This window comes from Phyllostomus hastatus, unplaced genomic scaffold (genome assembly GCF_019186645.2).
Source record: "Phyllostomus hastatus isolate PE091 unplaced genomic scaffold, TTU_PhHast_1.1 phas_contig_209, whole genome shotgun sequence".
In the NCBI taxonomy this organism is placed as follows: domain Eukaryota; kingdom Metazoa; phylum Chordata; class Mammalia; order Chiroptera; family Phyllostomidae; genus Phyllostomus; species Phyllostomus hastatus.
The window spans coordinates 38,564-53,306 of NW_025333735.1; the positions used below are offsets into that span (position 1 = coordinate 38,564).

Genomic DNA, 14,743 nt, shown 5'->3' on the forward strand with positions numbered 1-14,743 from the left:
ACTCTTGTGTAGGCCAATGTCAGACACTGCCTGTGACTGGCACTGGGCAATCTGTTTGGGGCTACAAAGTGGTTCACAGTTTGTAGCTGTCTACTGGGCTTGAGGGTGTCCCAGCAAAGATCAAGCTGCACACCAAGGATAGGCTTTACTAGCAACTGCCCTAGGGGCAGATCAGCAAAACTTTCAAGGAACCCTGAGATTTGCTTCTGCCTACCTCTGTCTACTGGCTGCCTGTTAGGCTCAGTCACTGAAGAGCCTCTGGCGGTACTCTACTTGCATGAGGTGTACTCTTAGTGAGTCACCAGATAGGAGTGAGCAGTGTTCACCAGATCTATACAGGTTCAAACTTGATGCCAGTGCTGGGTTTGAGGCTACTCGGCAAATATCCTAAGGTATACTAAGTTTAGCTGCCACCCACTGGGTGCTTGTATACCACTATTGTTGTGCACGGTCTCCAGGAGTAATCAGGGTGAGGCTAGCAGAGTTTATCAGGCTGAAACAGACCAAAATTTGGCCATGAGGCAGGAGGGCTCTGTACCAGTCAAGCGAGTGAGGGGAAAATGGCCCTCGTCCTAGAGCCACATAGCTCAGTCTATCCCAGCTTCTGCCAGAAGCCTGAGCTCAGCAGCTTGGGGCCACTTGGTTGGGAGGGTGGGGATACTGGATCTTCTTTGAGGGGGAGTGCTGGTCAGCCTTGGGGGAAGGAGGGAGGAATGGCCCCTGTCTGAGATCCACACAACTCAGTCATTGATATCCTTGAGTCTGCCAGGATCTCTTTACCCCTGCCTAGGCAGCTGACTCCTCAGCAGGGTGTGAACTCTGCAGTGTGGGGTGACAGGGAGTTCAGGGGGTGGAGCTATTGCATTTCCCCAGGCTGATAGTTTAAGGAAGAGATTGCTCCACCCAAGAAATATGGCATGTGTGGTGCAGCAATGTGACTCAGGGTAGAGGTCTCAGTGGCTGTGCCCCCAGGTCTCTCCCCAGAGCCACAAACCCTGGTCTGTCCTCACACGACTCTAGTCTACTCTGCCTTTCCTCCACTGGAGCCCATGATGATGGTGGCTGCAAATGAGATTTTGCGCTCTGACCCTTTAGGAGGGTACCTGTGTTTCTAGCAGATTTCCTCTCTCTCCCTGGCAGACAGAATCCCCACTGATTTTCACAGCCAGATGTTATGTGGGCGCACCTGTTCCCAGCTTTAGTGCTCTGGGTTGGGGAGCCTGGTTTGGGGGCTGAAACCCCATGCTACTTAGCAGGAATCTTTGCAGCTAAGCTATCCCTCCAGAGTCTCTGCCACCACCCATGGGAATGGGGCCAGCCCCTTTTTGTATCTCCACCCTTCCTACCAGTCTCAGTGTGGTGGCTTCTATAAATCCTTGGTTATAAAACTTCGCTTCAGCTAGTCTTTAGTTGGTTATTCAAATTGATTGCTCTATATTTTAGTTGTAATTCCAGTTTGGTCCTGGGAGGAAGGAAATGTAACTTCCACCTACTCTTCTGCCATCTTGGATCCTCCTGGCAGTTTTTTAACATCAGCTTTATCAAGGAACAGTAAACTACATCCGTTCAGAGTGTAACACTCAGTGATTACACCATGAACCCACCACTACGGTCAACCTGCAGAACTTTCCCATCACCCTGAAAAGTTTATCAGGTCCCATTGCAGTCCATCCTTCACTCAGTTTATTTGCTCTTCATCACCATGGATTAGTTTGCTTTTTAAAAAAAATTATATAAATAGGGTCATGTATATCTCCTCTTGTTTATGTTTTTTTTCACTTGCATAATGCTTTTTAAATTCATCCATGTTTTGATGTATCAGTAATCCCTTCCTTTCTGTTTGTATGGATATACTACTTATTTATTTATTCATTCATCTGTTGATGGACTTTTGAATTACTTCCAGTTTTGAACTACTGTGAATAAGGCTGTTATGAATACTTCTGGACAAGCCACTGTGTGGACATGGGTGTTCATTTCTCTTGGGTAAATACCTAATGGAGGAACAGTTGGGTTGTGTGGTAGATCTATGTTTAATTTTCAAGTAACTGTGAAGCAGTTTTCCAAGGTGGTTTTACCATTTTACACTCCCTATTAGAAATGTATAAGAGTTCCAGCTGCCCCTCATCCTTGCCAACACCCAGTATCCATAATTTAGCCATTCTGATGGGTTTCTAGTGGTACCTCATTGTGGCTTTAATTTGCATCTCCCTGATGACTGATGATGTTGGGCATCTTCCATTGCCTCTTGGCCATTCCTGGTCTAGGCAATGGCTATCAGGTGTTTTGCCCATTTGGAACTGGATTGTTTGCCTCATTGAGTTGTAAAAGTTCTTTCTACGAGTATATTCTAAATAAATCTTTTGTAAGGTGGAGGTGTTATAAATATTTTCTCCTGGTCTGTGGTTCACTATTTAGGAGATATTTGAGCCAATGAATGATATTGTAGGGGAAGAACAAATACAACTTTTATCTCCACCCTCCTGGGTTTTCTGGCTGAGGCCCTGCAAATTAGACTGATGAAAGTCAGATTAACAAGAGTAAAACGGTTTTACCCCTATTATATACTATTAACATGTGCCTGGGTGCATACACACAGTAGAACTCAGTGACGAGTAACTCAAAGGGGTGGTTAGTGGCATTCTGACAAAGAACAATACATTTGTAGAGAAGTGATGAAGCAAAGGAAAGGGGGCTTCGGAATGGAAAATGAGGGCTGTCTGTTATGTAGACTCCTCTGGTGCTCCAGCACTGTCTCAACAGGGACGTCCTGTCCCTCTGGTAGAGGGGGGCGAGGGCAGAGAGGTTTTTTTGTACGTCTATTTCTTCTCAGTTGCCTTCAATTCAAACTGACCCTACTGTCAAAGTAGCGTATTTTGGAGTGGCTTTTTCTGGTTTTCTGTAATGTCATATCAGATTGTATAGGTCTTTAAAGTCAAACAATAAGCACTCTTTGAGCATTTACCTTGTGTAACTGTCCTATATTGTAAGTACTATTTTTATCTCTAATTTACTGAAAAAGAAATGTATTTGGAAGCATTTAGTAGTAATTTTTTGAGCCATACTGTTAATGTCTTTACAAATACAAAGTATCTCCCTAAACAAAATTATTGTTAACTCAATATATATATTTTTACTGAGAACGTAATATACTGATATAAAGATGTAGATGGACCCAGCAATGTATATATACTTTTTTTTCTAGGCAATATGTGAGCTATAAGGAATGAGACAAAGTTCAGGTTCTAAGAGAAAAATTTAGAAAAGACATAGATACATATACCATAGAAATTGTCCAAAGAAGAGAGGTCTAGGGGGAGAATAGGGAAAGAAATGGTTAATCATAAGAGGGTATCTGAAAACATTTCTTAGAAATCCGGTCTAAGTTATATCCTGTCAGGTAGATTGTGTTTAAATATTACACAGGTAGATGTATTACTTTCCTGTGGCTGCTGTAACAAATTACTACCAACTTGATGCTTTACTACAACAAAAATCTATTCTCTCACAGCTCTGAAGGCCAGAATCCAAAAGTGGCATCACTCGGGCAACATCAAGGTATCAGTAGGACCACACGTCCTCCTGAGGTTCCAGGGGAAAATTTGTTCCTTGTCTTTCCCGAGCCTCTGGTGGCTGCTGATATTCCTTGGCATAAGGCCACCTTACTCCCATCTTCGTGGCCAGCATCTTTAAATCTCTCTCTGCTCCATCTTCACATGTCTTTCTCCTCTGTGTGCTTAATCTCCCTCTTGTAAGTATCCCCGTGAGTAAATTTAGGGCCCATCTGGATAGTTCAAAACTATCTCCCTCTCTCAAGATCCGTAGTCATATCTGCAAGGCTATAATGATATATATTGCCATTCACAGGTTCTGGGGACTAGGATGTGGTAGCTTTGGGGAAGTCATTTCTGAGCCTGCCACGGTGGGGATCATGGAGAAGATCATATCAAACAAGGAAAGAACTTGAACAAAAGCATGGGAAACAGAAATATGCTGAATGCATTGAGAAAATAGCAAGGAGTCCTAAGCTATTGAATCACCGTATTTGAGGGAATGGATGGCATGGTGGGAGTGAAGGCTGGAAATAAATTAAGGGGCCTTAAATACCAGGTTGAAATTTGAATTACCTTCCATAGATTAAGGAGAGCCACTGAAGATTTTAGAGCAAGACAGGAGCATCCCCTGATTTGTGTTTCAAGTACGTACTCTGAAGCACTGCACATGATGGATTAGAACCCGTGTGCCACTGACGTCATTCAAAATGAGGATTGCCTTCATGTGTTCAGAAAATGCTTTTGAACATATTACCAGCCTTATACCATTTTAGGTAGTAGAGACATAGCACTGAACAAGATAAGTCCTTGTTTTCTGAGTTTTTCATTTTAGTCAGAGACATAATTAACAGGTAAAAATAAATAATATGAAATAGTAGTGAGTATCATAAGAATAATTAAGTAGAGAAGAATGTGAAAACTCATGATGCTGCTAGGGAGAAGGGAGTTGGGTGACCAGAAAAAGCCACTCTGGGGCCCTCTATGGCGGTGAAATTGGGAGGTGTAACTGTTCAAGCTCATGTGCAGAAAAGCAACAGACTGACACTGGGTAGACACATGGATGAAGCACAGCCCTGGTGAGGTTCAGCTTCTGGTTTCAGTTACCCTTGAGCCTGGCTTTGACGCTTTCTCATGGTTGTGTGAACTATCCAATAGATTCCTCTTTTTCTCATAAACTGTTATCAGATTGAGTTTCTGTCTGTGCAACTAAGAGATCTGATTAATATTGCTGTGGAGCTTCAACGGCATGTATGCAAGTGTCTGTTTCTCATCCTCAAAGCTGGGAAAGAGTATAACAGTTTCTTTTCAGTCAGGTTGGTGAGCTCTCAAATTTCTAGCAGACTTTCAAACTGGTAATGTATCAATAAATTATCTTGCAAAGGGGAAGAGGCACAAAGTTGTTTTTTTTAATAGGTCTGTATTTAAGCAAATAGACTTTAGGAAGTCATATCAGTGCTAAGGAATGAAAGGAGAGAGAAAAAAATCTCTCTGTATAAAGTTTGATTATGTATATATACATATACTCACACACATGTGTGCACACACATATATATATATATGATACATGATGAACCTGAAATATTACCTACCAATTAAAAATGAAAATTTTATGGCTAAGAAAATATATGTGTCTTACATTATATATTAATATAAAATTGCATAGAAGTAAGTCAAAAGTTATCATGTTTGGTTAATTTAGATTGAACTAGATGACTATAATATTGAACATCTGTGTCATCTTTCTTGTGGTAATTAGTACTTGTGTTACAACAGGGCATTCCCTGTCCACATCAAACTGTAGAACAAAGGGAACAGAGCAGGCACCGTGTAATTAAATGCACAGTAGATACACACGACCTGCAATTGCAAAACTCTGGGAAGAACAAATGCCCCAACAACAGGAGAATGGAGGAGCAAGTGTGGTACATGGTCCACCTGAAATACTACCTACCAATTAACAGTGAAAATTTTATGACTAAGAAAATTCATAAAATGTTTATGATACTTTTTAAGAGAACAGGCAAAATATTTAAAAAAAATAAGTGATTACAACTATAAATACTTAATTCTTAGAGCTAAAAGATAATAGATGTTTTGACTACACCAGCAGCCAGGCGCCACATTAAAGTGGTCCCCCATGACATGGGTGCTTGCTTTCTGCTGCGGCCTCACTCCTGATTACTACTGTCACCTCACTAACCATTAGCTATGTTATTTCTGTTTCTGGACTTTTCTTGCATTCTGTCTTTCTTATACTTGACTCATGGCTCCTTCTTTGTTGCGCGTGGGTCACCGGCCAGCAGTGACCACGGAACACTGTGGATGGCTGGACAATAAACACGCGAGAAATAACAGCATGCACAGAGACAAACTAGTTTCTGTGGGGAAGTAGGGACGAAATGGCCACCCCCCCTAGTGGGGAGCGCGCTGATCCACCGTCCATACCTGCTTTTATTAGGCTCATCCTGCATAATAATTCAGGTAAAGTACAGCACTCATATAGAAAACAAAGAACTCTGCCGGTCTATTGAGTTGGGGGTCAAAGAGCTGTAAGGCTGAGGAACAAACTAGCTTCCTCCTAAGACCCTCCTCATTCAACTGAGAGCATTCTTGAACAAAGAAGGTTTCACAGTAATTTACATGTTCTTTCTTAGGCCTGATCACCCCGGGAAATCCGCACTTCCCAGTACCGAGCTGTGCTTCCCCGTCATTGTTTCAGGCTTAGGTGGAGCGTGGGAACTAAGGCCACCAAGAGATAAGGAGATTTTCTTCCGGAAGCTGAGAACTCAGACTTTGTCAAAGCCGAGGAGTGAGGGTCCATCACCCCCTTTTTGCTGCAGCCCCCCCAAGTCCTTCTTTTGGGGGGCCTCCCAAAAGTGATCGTGCCTGGCTTGGGTTGTTCCCCCGTGGGGAATCTTACCCGTCTTTGGCTAACCGACCAAGCTTTTTGGGGGTTCAGCAGCCGAAACAGCATTCCTGCCAGAAAGATAAGCTTTTGTCTCCTTGCCGGCTCACGGTTCCAAGGGCGTTCCCTTAGCCTTAGCTAGGCGGGGGTTTCAGCTTCTAATACCAGTCAGGGCGGTTCCCAACATATCCCCCCTTTTTTTAGTTTTTAAAATCAATTGTGGTTGTTAAGCCTGTGAAACCTACTTTTGCTGTTTTCGAATGCAAATCAGAAGAAAAGCAACATCTACATACATCATAAGGCAATAATAGAAATATAAAGCAGAAACTAAATTCTATGGGTGGTGAATACCTAAATTTCTAAATTCAGTGCAAGAAAACATATTAAAGGGAAAAAACAAAAGTAATAGGTCTGATTACATTTCCATCTTTGTGAGAAATTACATAGATATCAGGAAAGGCAAATCACATGGCAGTTTGAGCATAATGCAAGCCTGACTTCTTACGAGAGGATTTCTTAACAGGTGCAGTTCTGCGCACCGACTCATCACCTACTTTCTTACATGGGTGTTGAGTTTTAATTTTACCCCTGCCAGAGTGGTTTCTTATACCTTCTCCCTTGTTTTCAGTTAGGACTGCTAAGGGTTCCATAAAGGTGGCTACTTGCTGGTCTCTGATACGACCCTGGGAAAACAATTTGCAAATACACCGAAGTACACAAATCAATATCACAATCAGTAAACAACCAGCAGCTCCAAAAACCCAAATTCTCAAATTAATTCCATCAAACCATGTTTTAGGATTCAGCCAATTAATATTTTCATTAAGGGCTCGAAAAAATGTCCTGTTTGGTTAAACGTTGAATGTCCTGCAGCTGATGATGTAACTCCAACTGCAATTTATCAATTTGTCCTTTTAAGTTAGTGGAGAAAGCTCCCCTCAAGCGATGTTGTATATCAGTCCAATTATGTTGGCTGGAATTCCACTGTAGTGGTGTGACACACAGTCTGGAGAAACCAGGGTCACAGGTTAGGTGTTGACGAATCACGAGAGCGTCCCTGGCGTTCGCCAATCCAGTCCAGTGCTGATTCAACTGCAGAAAGGCGGGTCAGGATCTCCTGATCTATTTGCGCCTGTTGGACTAATTCTGAAGTAGCATTGATTAAACAATAAGTGCAACCAGGTGTTAACAAACTGTCGGACTCATAAGGAGAGCAGTGCATTGTTAAATGCTATAATGCCATTTGGATTCATTCATTTTCTGGTCATATTCTGGAGATAACAGATTTGGAAAGAGTTGGAAGACACAATTAAATCATAACCACTATTAACGACTGGTCTTGTTAGATTTATGCAAAGAAAGCCTTATGTCATTACTTACTCCTTTAGAATGCCAAATTCTGGAGGGATCAGGTAGGGAGAAAAATATAAAGTGTGAAGGAAAATCCTTTTCCTTCTGATATCTACCAGGCTTCTTAAAACTTTTACTTCCACAGACCCTCTGCAACATTCACAAACTCTCTATTCTTTTTCATACACTTTCTGATATCCACCAAGATTGTATCTCCATGCCTTAGACCTTCCATTACTAACACACACCACATAATTCTTTCTTAAAACATTTACTTCCACAGACTTTCTGAAACATTCACAAACCTTCTAATTTTTCTTTCATACCCTTTCTGATATTCACCAAGATTGCATTTCCATGCCTTATACCTTCAATTATTAACTAACATCACATAACTTCTTTCCTAAAACATTTACTTTTCCATTTATCTTTACAGTTTCCCATTTACATTCCTAGAGTGTGAAGTTTCAACCTTCCCTGGAATCCTCAATTTCCTTTTCAGAGCAGATACAGAGCAAAATCCATCCTTCTCCGTGGGGGTGAAGGTGGGGCCTCCGTGATCTGCTCACTCAATTTGCACACCGTTTCACTGTCAGAATCAGATTCCTCCTCAACAGTCTAGCTCTGTTTTCTTTGTCCAAATGAACTCGAGAGAATCCCTGACAAGCCTCCAGGTTACAAAGGTGTGTACACCAATAGATATACCATTGTTTTGCAAAGATTTCAACCTTTCACCCACTTTTTCCCAAACATCAATGTCTAATGTCCCTCTATCAGGAAACGAAGGACAATATTTTCTTATAGATTGCAAAAGCTGAACCAGATGCTTTTCTTTCTTATACTTTGTTATACTTTGTTATACTTTCTTATACTTTGCTTCTTTAAGAACTTGTTGTAATATACGCAGAAAAGATTTCTGCCCTTTAGTTAAGTTACAACCTATGTTTACCTTCCTTCTTTTTTTTTAAAGAAAAAAGCTTACTTTTATTTACTTTTAATTGGCCAAAATAAATCACCTGATTACTTTTTTCAAGGCAAATCGTTTGTTTTTTCAAACTTGAGAATTAAATTACTATTTACCCAATTATAGGCGGTCGCGAAGAGAGAAACGACCTAGAAAAGAAAGACCTACTTCCCTGAAAATTCAACGCATCCCACGACATGCCCGAGAAAGAGTTCGGGGGTCGTCAGCCCTTACCTGGGCTGTTAGCGCGCAAATCCACCCGAAGTTGATGCGTTGTCCACAGCGACGGCTCGTAGCCGCTGGTTCCAAGTGGTCTCGAACGGGGATCCCACCTCTGTGGTCCCGAATCGCTGCCCCACGTTGGGCGCCAGCTGTTGCGCATGGGTCACCGGCCAGCAGTGACCACGGAACACTGTGGATGGCTGGACAATAAACACGCGAGAAATAACAACATGCACAGAGACAAACTAGTGTCTGTGGGGAAGTAGGGACGAAATGGCCACCCCCCCTAGTGGGGAGCGCGCTGATCCACCGTCCATACCTGCTTTTATTAGGCTCATCCTGCATAATAATTCAGGTAAAGTACAGTACTCATATAGAAAACAAAGAACTCTGCCGGTCTATTGAGTTGGGGGTCAAAGAGCTGTAAGGCTGAGGAACAAACTAGCTTCCTCCTAAGACCCTCCTCATTCAACTGAGAGCATTCTTGAACAAAGAAGGTTTCACAGTAATTTACATGTTCTTTCTTAGGCCTGATCACCCCGGGAAATCCGCACTTCCCAGTACCGAGCTGTACTTCCCCGTCATTGTTTCAGGCTTAGGTGGAGCGTGGGAACTAAGGCCACCAAGAGATAAGGAGATTTTCTTCCGGAAGCTGAGAACTTAGACTTTGTCAAAGCCGAGGAGTGAGGGTCCATCACCCCCTTTTGCTGCAGCCCCCCAAGTCCTTCTTTTGGGGGGCCTCCCAAAGTGATCGTGCCTGGCTTGGGTTGTTCCCCCCATGGGGAATCTTACCCGTCTTTGGCTAACCGACCAAGCTTTTTGGGGTTCAGCAGCCGAAACAGCATTCCTGCCAGGAAGATAAGCTTTTGTCTCCTTGCCGGCTCACGGTTCCAAGGGCGTTCCCTTAGCCTTAGCTAGGCGGGGGTTTCAGCTTCTAATACCAGTCAGGGCGGTTCCCAACACTTCTTCCTGGATATCAACAGCCTTGATTTCCCCAACTTCAACCTACCATTTGAGAAGACTTCATATACCTGTTCTATCCTACCTAAATGCATCAGGTTTTACAGGCAGAGCCCTCAAAATATACATAAGGTAAACTCCAGTGTGCTCGGGTCATAAAGAATAGGTAATATTTTTTCTTCATTCCAAGCTTCCTCATTCCAGCACCATTGCAGCGAACAGTTAAAGACTTGGTAACAACAAGGTTTCCTCACGTCTGCCAAGATTGGCATCTAGTGCTGATTTTACAGAACTGCGCGTTTCAGCTCCCCCTCCACCACCACCAAAAATGCTTGTTGTTTCACTGGCACTTTGTATTTATAACATGGCAGAACTGTATGTATATGCCAGGTATTAGTCTGGGAACAGAATCCACTTCATGGAATTATCTAGTCCATAAATTATACAGGCCTTATGGATATTCTATCATATAGCTGGGGCTCGTAAATAATTCCCCACAGGATTCCAGGTTTAATTTCCTAATATTGGATTTACTCTGGAAAGTAATTCTTAGGCTGTGTTTGTGCCTACTGGTAGATCTTGATGTCTTTGACATTGTGGGGTGTCTTACACATTTTTACCACTGTATTAACTTCATCAGGCTTCCTTAACAAAGCATCTTAGACTAAGTGGCTTAAACAACAGAAATTTTTTAACTCACTGCTTTGGAGGCTAGACGTCCAAGATCAAGGTGTTGGGCAGAGTTGGCTCTTTCTGAGGAATGTAAAGAAGACTCTGTTCTTTGCCTCTCCACTTGCTTCTGGTGGTTTGCTGGCAATCTTTGGTGTCACATGACTTTGTAGAAGCATCACCTTGCTCCCCACCTTCACCTTCATGGGGCACTGTCCCTGTGTGCCAGTCAGTCTCCAAATCTCCCCTTTCTGGAAGGACATCAGTCACACTGGGTTAGGGTCTACCCTAATGACCTCAGTTTATAACAACTGCAACGAACCTATGTCCAAATGAGTCACATACTAATATACTGGTGTTAAGATGTTAATATATGAAGTTTTGCAGGAGATACAGTTTAATCCACCACAACTACCAATCTCATGATAACTCCAGACTTCATTTCTGCCATGTTGGTGTCAGGGTTAGTCATGAAATTGCTTTGGCCAATAAAATGTGAGTAGACGTAATGTGTGTACCTCTGAGCAGAATGTAAGAATTTTATTCCCTCTGCTATCAAACTGGCAGTACTGCAGATAGAGGCTATTTCATCAACCTGTGTCAGAGTGACAGTGACATGGAACAGAGCAGCAGCTGACCTTCGTGTATGTGTACATGAAAAAGAAATAAATCTTTATGGTCTTAAGCCACCACAACCTTGGGGTCCTTTGTTACTGAAAGCATAAATTAGCTTAAACTAACTGACACTCTAAGAACCTAACTAAAGCTAAGGAACACCATAAGCTCACTCCTAATGTATGGGTTTTTTCATTCATTTATTAGATACTTATTAAAAATGCTATGTGGCAGGCATAGGACTGTGATGGCACTGTAACAGTTAATTTTATGTGTCAAATTAGCTAGGCCACAGCACCCAGAGATTTGTTCAAACACCAGTTATATGTCTCTGTGAAGGTATTTTTTCAGAGGAAATTAACATTTAAATCAGCAGACTTTAAGTAAAGCAGATTACCTTCCATAATGTGGTGGGCCTGATCCAATCAGTTGAAGGGCCTTAAGACACAAAACACTGAGGTCTGCTCCTCCACCCCCCCCCCAGGAAGAAGGAATTCCATCTGCAGTTACCCTTCAGACTCAAGCTGCAGCCTCAACTCCTCCATGGGATCCCCAACCTGCAAGACTGTTCAGCAGACTTTAGAACTTGCCAATCCCCACAAATTGCATAAACCAATTTCTTAGTATTGGTTTTCTAGAGACACAGAACCCATAGGGTTTGTCCAGAAGGTATCCAGCCATGTAATATGAAAAAATAGAGATATTTATTGAAGGAGATGCAAGATACAAGAAACATTGTATGTAGGACAGTAATGTCTCAGTCCCCTTCAAAGTAGGCACTTTGGGACCTCACACAGTTCTCCCAATGCACCATCAGCTGCCCCATCATATTTTCCTGAATCTCATCAACGGTCTGAAATCTCTTCACTTTCAAAAGGTGATTTTAGTTTTGGGAAAATCCAGAAGTTTGCAGGATGCCAAATCTTGGCTGTGGGGGGGCTGAGTCACCTGGGTGATTTGATGTTTTGCCACAAAACTGCACAAGACGTGATGCATGTGTGTGCATGTTGTTGTGATGAAGCTGCCAATCACCAGTTGCCCACAGCTGTGACCTTCTGCAATCATCCAAATAGTTTCCACAGAAGAATGTTCAAGCTTAATGCTAAATTTGATGCAGACTCATTGCTCTACTCACTCAGTCATTTTGAATGTGATGGCCACACAGTACACATGATCACTCAACAGCAAATACCACTCCCATTAAGTAGTACAGTGAAGTTGTCATTGTTCACACATGCATATTCCAGTCCGCTCTCCTTGGCTGCCAGGTTACATCAATGTTGCACAAACTGTTCTCGTTATATTATCAGTGGTTGAACTTTTTCCAGACAGACCTGTTGATTCTGTTTCTCTAGAGAAATCTGATTAATACATACCCCCATCAGTGAACAATCTAGCAATAATTCTCATAGATCTTACAGTCTAAAGAAGGATACAGACAAGCAGAAAAGTTACAGTGTTATGTAGTAGATCCTGGGAAGTACTCCATTTAATAGTAGGAGTGCCTAACCTTGACTTGGGGTGTCAGAGAAGGCTTTCTGGAGGAAATAAGTCTAATTTGGGAACTGAAGGTGGCAGGTGGAATAGGAGTTATTGGCTAAGTACAAGGATGGGGTAGTGGGGACAAGGGATTAGACTGAGTATAGAGCATGTATTCTCCACAGGGATATTATTGCTCCCAAAGGGGAGAAAATTGGTGCCCTAACAGGTGAAATAAACCTTAGCTATTACAATGTTGTGACCATGCAGAGTTCAACTCTATGTGACAAAAATCGTATTCCTTAATACTCAGTGAGGAAGTAGGGGAGATGGTTAGAACAAACATCTAAATTGTCTCCTTGGGTGGGGGGCACTGATGAAAAAGATGTGGAGAAACATTGGCATGGAAAGACCAGTTTGGGCAGATGAGTGATCACATGTGGAGCTATGGAAGTGAGAGAAAACGGAATATTTGAACTATGGCAATAGTTGAGGCATGGAGTTGGGAAGAAGTGGACGTAGGGAGAGTAGCGAGAGGAGGCTGTTCTCGCCACACATTCTAAAGAAAATTAACTCTGAGAAGGCGTTTGCCCTCAATTATCTAAATAGTTGAAGTAAAATTAGACTTTATGTCAAAATTATCTGCTGCAGACTGCTTACTTTTTAATATATGAATTTGTACTTTGTGTTTATAGTCATGTACTGAGTGAATCATTAAGTTTTAAACATTTTTTTAGAGATGGCAAAGGACAATTGTTAAACTGTCTTTTTCTATCTGTCATTCTGGGACATTTTAGTTTTATAATTATAGTCTCTAGAATAGCATCATGTTCCAGTGGGTACTTAATCATAATGCTGTTCTGGAAGGCACATTAACCTCTGGAGAATTTGCATGTGATTTACCTCACTGGAGCTTCAAAGATTAAAAACATGAGAGTAAAAAGGTATTTTTCTTGGCTTCATTATTGGGAATAGAATGAGAACAATGATCTATTTAATAACCATTATCATTATCTTCCCCACAAATTGAATTAAAATTACTTTAATATTCTATTAGGGTAATCTTTATAAATACACTGCCAATCATATTTTTTATTTCCAGCAGCTTGTTAACATGAACTCAAAGCTAATTCAATCCTTTTGCAAGATAATATAAACTTAATTCTAGAATCTAAAAATCTAAAAAATTGTATGCTGTACTATAATTTTGACCTTGAGTGTTTTTCTTTGATGTTCCCTAGCCTGCTTAACGTTAAGTAGAACTTATCTAATGTCAGATACAAATTTTTTTAAGAAGCAGTATTCTAATAAATATTTTTACAAGGTCTTGTTATGAATAGTCCTGAGTATGTGTTCTCGAATCAGACTGCCTGGGTTCAAATCCTGAGCTGTATCCAGTTGGGTTTAAATGTAACTAGCTTTTCTAAATTTGGGCAGATGTGTAAAGTTATGTGATCTTTTCTTCTCTGTACCTCATTTTCTCATATGTGGAGTTGTGAATACTATGTGAGTAAATTATGTAAAAACACATAGAACTGTGCCTGGTACATGCCTAGTATTCAATTATATTAGCTATTATTATTGTTACTATTACTGTCATTATTTGAAACCCCTTATTAAGTGGTTTTAAAAGCATTTGTTGAGTGCTTCCTGTATACTATAGGAGAAACTGTTAGTACATCTTACATAAAATGACATTCAGACTCAAGATATTGTTTAAACTTTTTAATGATTATTATTCTCTTCGGTACATTTCAGATCTTTAAATTGATTTATTTTTTTAAACGAGGATGATATTTTGGTTCTTATGTGAGAAAATAAACATCTAAAATTTATAAGAAAAAGCATTCCTTGGCATAGTAGGTAGGAGATGAATTCCTCTTCAGAATTTTTTATTGAAGCCTAGCATCTACATTTATGGTGCTGGTTTTTTTTTCCAGGTCAACAATAGGGTGAAGAGTTACCCATGATTTTCTGGCATTTTTGAACTTTGATTAAAGAAATTTAAACACTCTTTTAATATTT

The 14,743-nt window shown here is 41.2% G+C and overlaps 1 protein-coding gene across 1 annotated transcript in view; it reads left to right on the plus strand.

Moving 5' to 3' along the window:
• The window catches only part of KYAT3 (kynurenine aminotransferase 3), a 67,026-nt gene that overhangs the window by 20,229 nt on the left and 32,054 nt on the right, over nt 1-14,743 (plus strand).